This window comes from Notamacropus eugenii, chromosome 6 (genome assembly GCF_028372415.1).
Source record: "Notamacropus eugenii isolate mMacEug1 chromosome 6, mMacEug1.pri_v2, whole genome shotgun sequence".
NCBI lineage: Eukaryota > Metazoa > Chordata > Mammalia > Diprotodontia > Macropodidae > Notamacropus > Notamacropus eugenii.
In genome coordinates this window covers 175378918-175387084 of record NC_092877.1, presented here as the reverse complement: position 1 = coordinate 175387084, position 8167 = coordinate 175378918, and positions in this window count along the sequence as shown.

The following is an 8167-nucleotide window of genomic DNA, read 5'->3' as shown; positions in this document are numbered from 1 at the left end:
CAGTGGAATAGATTAGGTACACAAGATACATTAGAAAAATAACCATTGTAATCTAATGTTTGATAAGCCCAGAAACCTCAGCTTCTGGAATAAGAACTCACTATTTGACAAAAACTGCTGGGAAAACTAGGAAACAATATGACAGAAAGTAAGTATAGGCCATATCTTACACTGTATACCAAGATAAAGTCAAAATGGGTACATGATCTAGACACAAAGAGTCATACCACAAGCAAATTAGGAAAACAAGGAATAGTTTATCCATCAGGTCTGTTGGAGAAGAGAAGAAATTTTTGCCAAACAGGAGATAGAAATCATTACTAGATGTAAAATACATAATTTTGATTATATTAAATTTTAAAGGTTTTTGCAGTAGCAAAACCACTTCAGCTAAGATAAGAAAAGTTGGAAAACAATCTTTATAGCAAGTGTCTCTGACGAAGGCTTCATTTCTCAAATATACAGAGAACTGAGTCCAAATTATAAGAATATAAGTCATTTCCAGTTAATAAATGGTCAAAATATATGAACAGGCTATTTTCAAATGAAGAAATCAAAGCTCTCTGTTAGTCATATGGAAAAATGCTCTGAATCACTATTGATTAGAGAAATACAAATTAAAACAACTATGAAGTATTACCTCACACCTATCAGACTGGCTAATATGACTAAAAAAGGAAAATAATAAATGTTGGAGAAGATGTGGGAAATTGGAACTAAAGCTCTGTTAGTGGAGTTGTGAATTGATCCAATTGTTCTGGAGAATAATTTGTCCAGAGGACAACCAAACTGTGCATATTCTTTGATCCAACAATACTAGGTATGTATCACAAAGAGATCGTTAAAAAGGGGAAAGGACCTACAAGTACAAAAAAAAATTTGTAGCAGGTGGTGAAAAAGAATTCGAAATTGAACTGATGCTCATCAGTTGGGGAATGGTTGATCAAGTTGTCACATATAAATGTAATGTAATACTATTGTGCTATAAGAAATGATAAGAGGCAGATGTCAGAAAAAAACCTGGAAAGCCTTACATTAACTGAGGCAAAGTGAAGTGAGCAGGACCAAGAGAATATTCTACATTATAACAACGATATCATGTAGTGATCAACAAGGAGTGACTTAAGTCTTCTCAACAGTACAATGAGCCAAGATAATTTTAAAGGACTCATGATGAAAGACGCTATCCACATCCCGAAGGAAAAAAAATGAAGGCATCTGAATGTAGATTAAAATATACCATTTTCACCTTTTAAAAATTATCTTGTTTCTTTTCTTTTTCTTCTGTTTCTTCTTTCACAACATTGCTAATATGGGAACATATTTTACATGATTGAACATATATAACCTACATCAAATCACTCACTGTTTCAGGGAGACAGAAGGGAGAGATGGATAAAAATTTGAAACTGAAAATTTAAAAAAAATTAAAAATCATATTTACATGTATTTGGAAAAACTAAAATACCATTACATAAGGAGAGAAGCAAGGGAGCACTAACACTGGGGATACTTGCCAATTATAAGTTCCAGGAGAATATTGTTGGTTTATTCTCTCAAGTGAGGAATCAAAGGCCTTACAGAGGTGGCATTGAGGTTTTTCCCTCTGGAATTATGTGTCTGAAATGTTAACTCAAATTCCACAGAAAAGAGAGAATAAATTTCTAATGCACAAAGATCCTAACAAAGGAATAAAGATCTTGTGTATTAATATGGCTATATATGAATGTGTATTTTTCTATAGCAAGAAATATCAATCCATTAATATTCCTCAAAGTCAGGAAGGATAGCACTTCTTATTATGAAATTCCAAGCAATAAAACTATGTTCTCACATATAGTAAGAAAGAGAATAAAAAAATGAATGTATAACTATAAGAGATAGGCCGTTATGGAAATCACTGCTATTTGATTTGCCCTGCCATATACTCTGTGACAGAGCTAATATTTAAACCCACTTCCTCTTCCTTTAAATACATCAATCTTTCTGCTTAAGTCTGAAAATTACCTGAGGCACTGACAGGTTGACTTGCACATAATCACACAGCTAATCTATGCCACAGGCAGGTTTTAATAAAGGTCTTCCAAAACCAAGGCTGGTGAATATGAAAAACAACATAACTCTCAACATTTCCACAGTACCAAGCAGGAAGATGTGAAGTAAACCTAGGGCAGCTTTTTGTGTGTTGATCTAAGATCAAGCTATGGATCCTTTAGGTAAGAAGAGTATAAAAATTACTTTTAGCACTTTGGTGAGGAGCTCAGAACATTCCCTGGGAATCTCCTTGCTGACTAACTTTTAATCTCCTAGGCAACAGCTTTTATCTGTCTTTCCTCTCTAATGCTTTTGACTGCATAGGAACTTATTTTACAGGGGATATTAAAATATATGCTTCTTAAGTGCGTTGTTTGTTTGAATTCTTGGGTTCTGGGTGATCAATTTCACTAGATATGGAGCTAAGACCAGGACAAACACTGTAGCCCCTACACTATGCTTCCTCTCAAAATGTAGCTTATTGACATTTTACCCTTATCTGCTAAGAGACTGTTCCTTTGCTCTCTCCCACCTCTCCACAGAAACCCTTACTGTATTATACAAACTCAATGCCTTGGCAAAAGTTCAAATGTAATTTTATTGCAGTAAAGATGATAACATGAAATTTGGCCTGTAAATCATTATCTAAAAGTGAATGAATTTAGAGAGAGAGACAGAGAGAGGGCAGAGAGAGAGGAGAGAGAGAGAGAGAAGAGAGAGAGAGAGAGAGAGAGAGAGAGAGAGAGAGAGAGAGAGAGAGAGAGAGAGAGAGAGAGAGAGAGATTCTTCACAAAACTGCTCAACACCTTTAAATACCATATTATCTTATACTTCAACAAGTCATGTAACCACTTTGGACAATTCCCAGTAACAATATGGTCTTTTCCTAGGTTTTTCCTGGATATTATTTCCATTATTTCATTACATATTTCATTTCAATGATATTGATTTCTTATTTTGTAATACAGTTGACATTCAATGAGGTAGAATAATATATCACCTAATGTACTTATACCAGAGAGGTATACTTTTTGAGCCCAAGAAATTCTCTTGATTCTCTGCCAAATCATCACCAAAGCCATCTGCTCAAATCTGAGCTTTTTGTAATTGAATCTTAGCAATACACAACTGTAATCTTAACAGGAATTTTAAAAATCAAAATATGCTTTTTACTTTTGAAAAAACATTAAAAGACAGTGGCTTATGATATTGATTAGGTAAAGACTTCATTGTACCAACAGGCCATTGATTCTATATCTTTAAATGTGTTCTTATCTATTCATCCAAAAGAAACAAGTTGCTTATTAGCACATACAATGACTTTATGGAATTAATCCAATGGTACATGCAATCCAATTGAACTGCATACTGTTTTATCACAGTGAAATGCTAATTTGTTTAGGAACATATTCCTGATTTTCTTTCAGTATCCAAATTACCTTTTTTCTGCCCAGTATGATAAATTTTGATTGCCTGTTGAGTACCTGAAGACCTTTGAGAAATATCTTTCAAATAACTATGAATTTTCCATGGTCAATTTTTAACTATGGTAGGAATAAGGAAAATTATAACTGTACTTCCACAGAAACTTTCTTAGATCATGCTGATGAGATATTTACAGCCATATTTTATACATGGCTATGTATATTATAATATTATTAAACTCAAGATGCATTACATAATGTTGTTAATTTAGAAAACTGTCATTTTTATTATATAGGTATTTTGTAGGGAAATTTTAAACTATACATGAAATAATAAGTAAAAGACAATGTAAGAAATATATGACTTTCTTGAAATCTGGGCAGATTACAATCTTCTATGCTTGCCTATCCTGTGTGATAACAAGTTTTCCAGAGGAGGGGTCTAGCCAACATACTGAAGGTATTCCTCACTTTATTCTAAGGAATCTTGAATAACCTTCATATATGGACTGGAGATATCTTATCCTAAAAGAGTCTATCAATATTTTGTTCTGACAAATAAATGTTTTTTGTTAATAAAAAAGTACAGTGGGATCTTGCATTTCATAAATCTTTTGATTAATTGTGAAATGATAAAGATATCATCTATTATGGAATATATTTTTCAAAAATCTACCTGTTCATTACAAATACCCTCATTGGGGATGACTGATTTGTGTATAGATTAGTTTCATAAAAAAAAATTGTATGAAGGAGAGACTATATTGATGTACTATGGGTCCGCTCATTTTGTTATTGGTAAGGTCTGTGATTTTTTTTTTTACATATTTTGTATCATTGCCTCCTACAGAGATCTTGTATATTGATTTCTTAATGCCTTTGTATCCCTTCCAATATGGATCTCTTCTCTACATGTGCAGTTTAATTTAGTTCCTTTTCTCATCTTTTTTTTTTTTTTCCTCTTTAGTGCCGTTTCTACCTTCCTTATAAGCACACTTGGGACCATGGTGTTAAGATCCATTCTGCAAATCTTTTCCAGTTTTCTTATTTACAGTCCTCTCATTTTAATCCTTGAATTACCTCAGAATGACTTTGTTTAATTGGCTGTCTTGCTAAACTTACTTAAAACTGATTTTATCCTGTGCTGTTTCTCTCTCCTTGAGTAAGAAGAGTATAAAAGTTATTTTCAATACCTTTTCTATAAGATTTTACAAACAAGTTCATACTAAAACCCAGTGTTTCTTTTGGCAGCTATCTCTGTTTAGAAAGATACATTGTTTTGCCTCCTTGTTGTGGTATTTAAATTACATTGGTTACACTTTCATCTGAAATTATTATTGTCAGTATAAATGTCATTTCTGTTGTCTGTTTCTCATTTTTTATTTTCAATTACTTGTCTGAATAATTTAGTTTTCTCTCAGTTTTATATTTTTCTCATTATTATTCTTCTTGATTATTTTTTCACACTCTTAACATAAAACTAATTTAATTTTAATTAGACTTTAATTAAAAATTAAATTAATCTTCTAATCCCTGTCTCATAGGAAAAAAATAACGAAGAACAAAGCACTTATAACAAACATGCAAAGTAAAACAAAGTAGTCTCCTACATTGATCATGTCCATAAATGTATGGACATTCTGCATTGTGAGTCCATTTCCTTTCTTTCAAGAAGTAGATAGCCAGCTTCATCATCAGTCCCCTGGATTTATGGTTGGTCATTGTGTGGATCACAGTTAATAAGTCTTTCCAAGTTGTTTATCTTTATAATTGTTGTTATTCTTGTACTATTTTTTTTTTCTGCCGGCTCTGCTCATTTCACTTTGCATTAGTTCACACAAGCCTTACCAGCTTTCTCTGAAACCAACCCTTTCATCATTTTGTAGTAAAATAATAATCCATTACATTCATATGCCAGTTCTTTTTCAAAGAAAGTTTTGCTAATATAGAAGCATTTAGACCTCTTATATTCCTCCTTTCTGAACCATTCTTTCCCATCCAATATATTTCTCTTCATATTCACTTTTTTCCCCACTTTTCTAATGAAATACCAAATATCAACATATGTTGATATGACTTCGGAGTATGTGATAGAATTTCTCATTTTTAACAAATAAAATTGGTTCATAAATTCCAGTTATTTTCATAGAGGTTTGTGCATGTATGAGTATATTGCACATGTGTGAGGGTGTACTATAACATGTGATGGTGCAATTCAGTTTACATGTCTGTAAATATATGATGACCCAAAACCATATAAAATAATATTTTTTGTCTCCATGTATGCAGCAAAGCTTACTATATCAACTTTCTTTGCTTCTCCAAGTAGTGCCTGTGAGACATCCTCCCATTTAGTTGCAATATCTTTCCTGAGGTTTGATTTATATCAAGAATATCATAATTGATATGATTCAGATTTTCTTCCAATCAGTCCACTCATTGGTGAATGAACAAGGAATCATGCATTTAGATGACTTCTAGCCAAATTAAAATTCCAAGCCTTTATGTGGCATTGACATAGGACATTGTATAACAAGAAATAAAGCATTTATATACCTCAATCTCAGAAAAAGAAACCAAATAAATCATCAATAAAATCTTAAGTGAAAACATTGTAGACAAATGTAGAAGTGAATTTTAACTTATAATCACATAGTTTTTGACAAAATACAGCATCCATTCCCATTAAAAAAAACACTAGAAAGCATAGGAATCAATGGAGCTTTTCTTAAAATGGTAAGTGATATCTATCTAAAACTAAGAGAAAGCATATCCACAATGACAAAAAACTAGAAGCCTTCTCAGTATGATCAGAGGTGAAGTAAGGATGTCCTTTATCACCATCATTATTTAATATTTTATTAGACATGCTAGCTATAGCAATAAGATAAGAAGATAACATTGAAGGAATACAAATAAACAATGAGGAAACAACTACCACTCTTGGCAGAAGATATGATAGTATAGAGAACGCTAGAGAATCAACTAAAACCTAATAGAAACAATTAACTTTAGCAAAGGTGCAGAATAAATAAATAAACTTACATAAATCACGAGAATTTCTACATATTACCAGCAAAACTCAGTAGAGATTGAAAAAAATCAGTTTAAAATAATTGTGGATGATGTAAAGTACTTGGGAGTTTACCTGTCAAGATAAACTTCAGGAATACATGAACACAATTACAAAAACACTTTTTACATAAGGACAGATTTAAATAATTGAAGAAAATTTAATATTCATGGGTTGTCCAATCAAATATAATAAAAAAGACCACTCTACCTAAGTTAATTTTCTTATTCAGTGCCATTCTAATTACACAACCACAAAATTATTTTACAGAGCTAGAAAAAAATACAAAATTGCTCTGGAAGAACAAAGGTCAAGAAAATCAAGGGAATTAATGAACAAATGTGAAGGAAGACTGTCTAACAATGCCAGATTTCAAATTATATTACAAACTGGTAATCATAAAAGCAATCTGATATTGATTAAGTGGTGGATCAGAAGAAAAGATTAGGTATGTAACATGCAGTAGTAGATGAACACAGTAATCTAGTGATAAACTCAAAGATTCAAGCTTTGAGGGCAAGAACTTATTATGTGACAAAGTTTTATGGGAAACTGGAAAGCGGTTTGGTACACACTAGGCATAGACCAAAATATCACATCATATACTAAAATAAAGGAGGGAATGGGTAAATGATTTAGAAATAAGGGTTATATCATAAGTAAATTAGGGGAATATGAAAAATGAATTTTGGATTTATAAAGGAAAAGTCTTTGAAAAAGCAAGAGATAGGAGGGATCATGGGAAATAAATGGATAATTTTGATTCTATGAAATTAAAAATGTTTCTCACAAACAAAGCTAATACAGTCAAAATTAGAAAGAAAGCAGGAAATGGGGAAATATTTTTCACAAGTTTCTTTGATAAAGGTCTCATTTCTAAAATACAGTCAATCTTCAACATTCATGCATTTAGCTTGACTTTAAGCATTCCCATGATTTTATTAGTAACCTTATTTTCACTCTTAAATTGGCAACCACACGTGATTGTATGCAGTTGGAACAGAAATATGTCAACAAGTTTGTGGAGTGACTGGAATCCTATTGGGGACCATACTGATCTTCTTCACCCTAACACTATAAGTAAAGAGGTCTTTGTGCATTCACTGTATATTTTCATTGTTTGACTTTATAACTCAAGTTCTGTATTGCAATTATGCCCCTGGATTGTGTTGCTTGGGCGCTAAGTCCTAGCAATGCAAAGTCATTGATGTGGCTTAATGAGAAAATAAAGATGACAGTAAACTTTGGGCCAGAATGTCTGCAACAACTGTTGACCTAATAGACAAGTTATCTAGAGACAATGAGGCTACCAAACCCATCATTAATCACAGCCTCTAGTTTACATGTCAGCTTATCTCTGCTCTGTTCCTTTACTCCAAGACACTTAAGAATCTCAAATGGTGAATAAAGTAAAGGTCACTGACAGATTATTTCAAACTGATGTATCATCCATAATCTCTAACAATATCTACCAGTCATGAAGGACAAAGTGTTAAAGGTGATGTTGAGATTGTGTCTTCTAACAGTAATGATTAAAGTTCTAGCTATCTCTCCCTTAATTTTCAGAGAGTGGCCAGGATAGAGAGGTTTATAGCAGTGTCATATGCAATATAAGCCCTCTCACTGCCAGCTGACA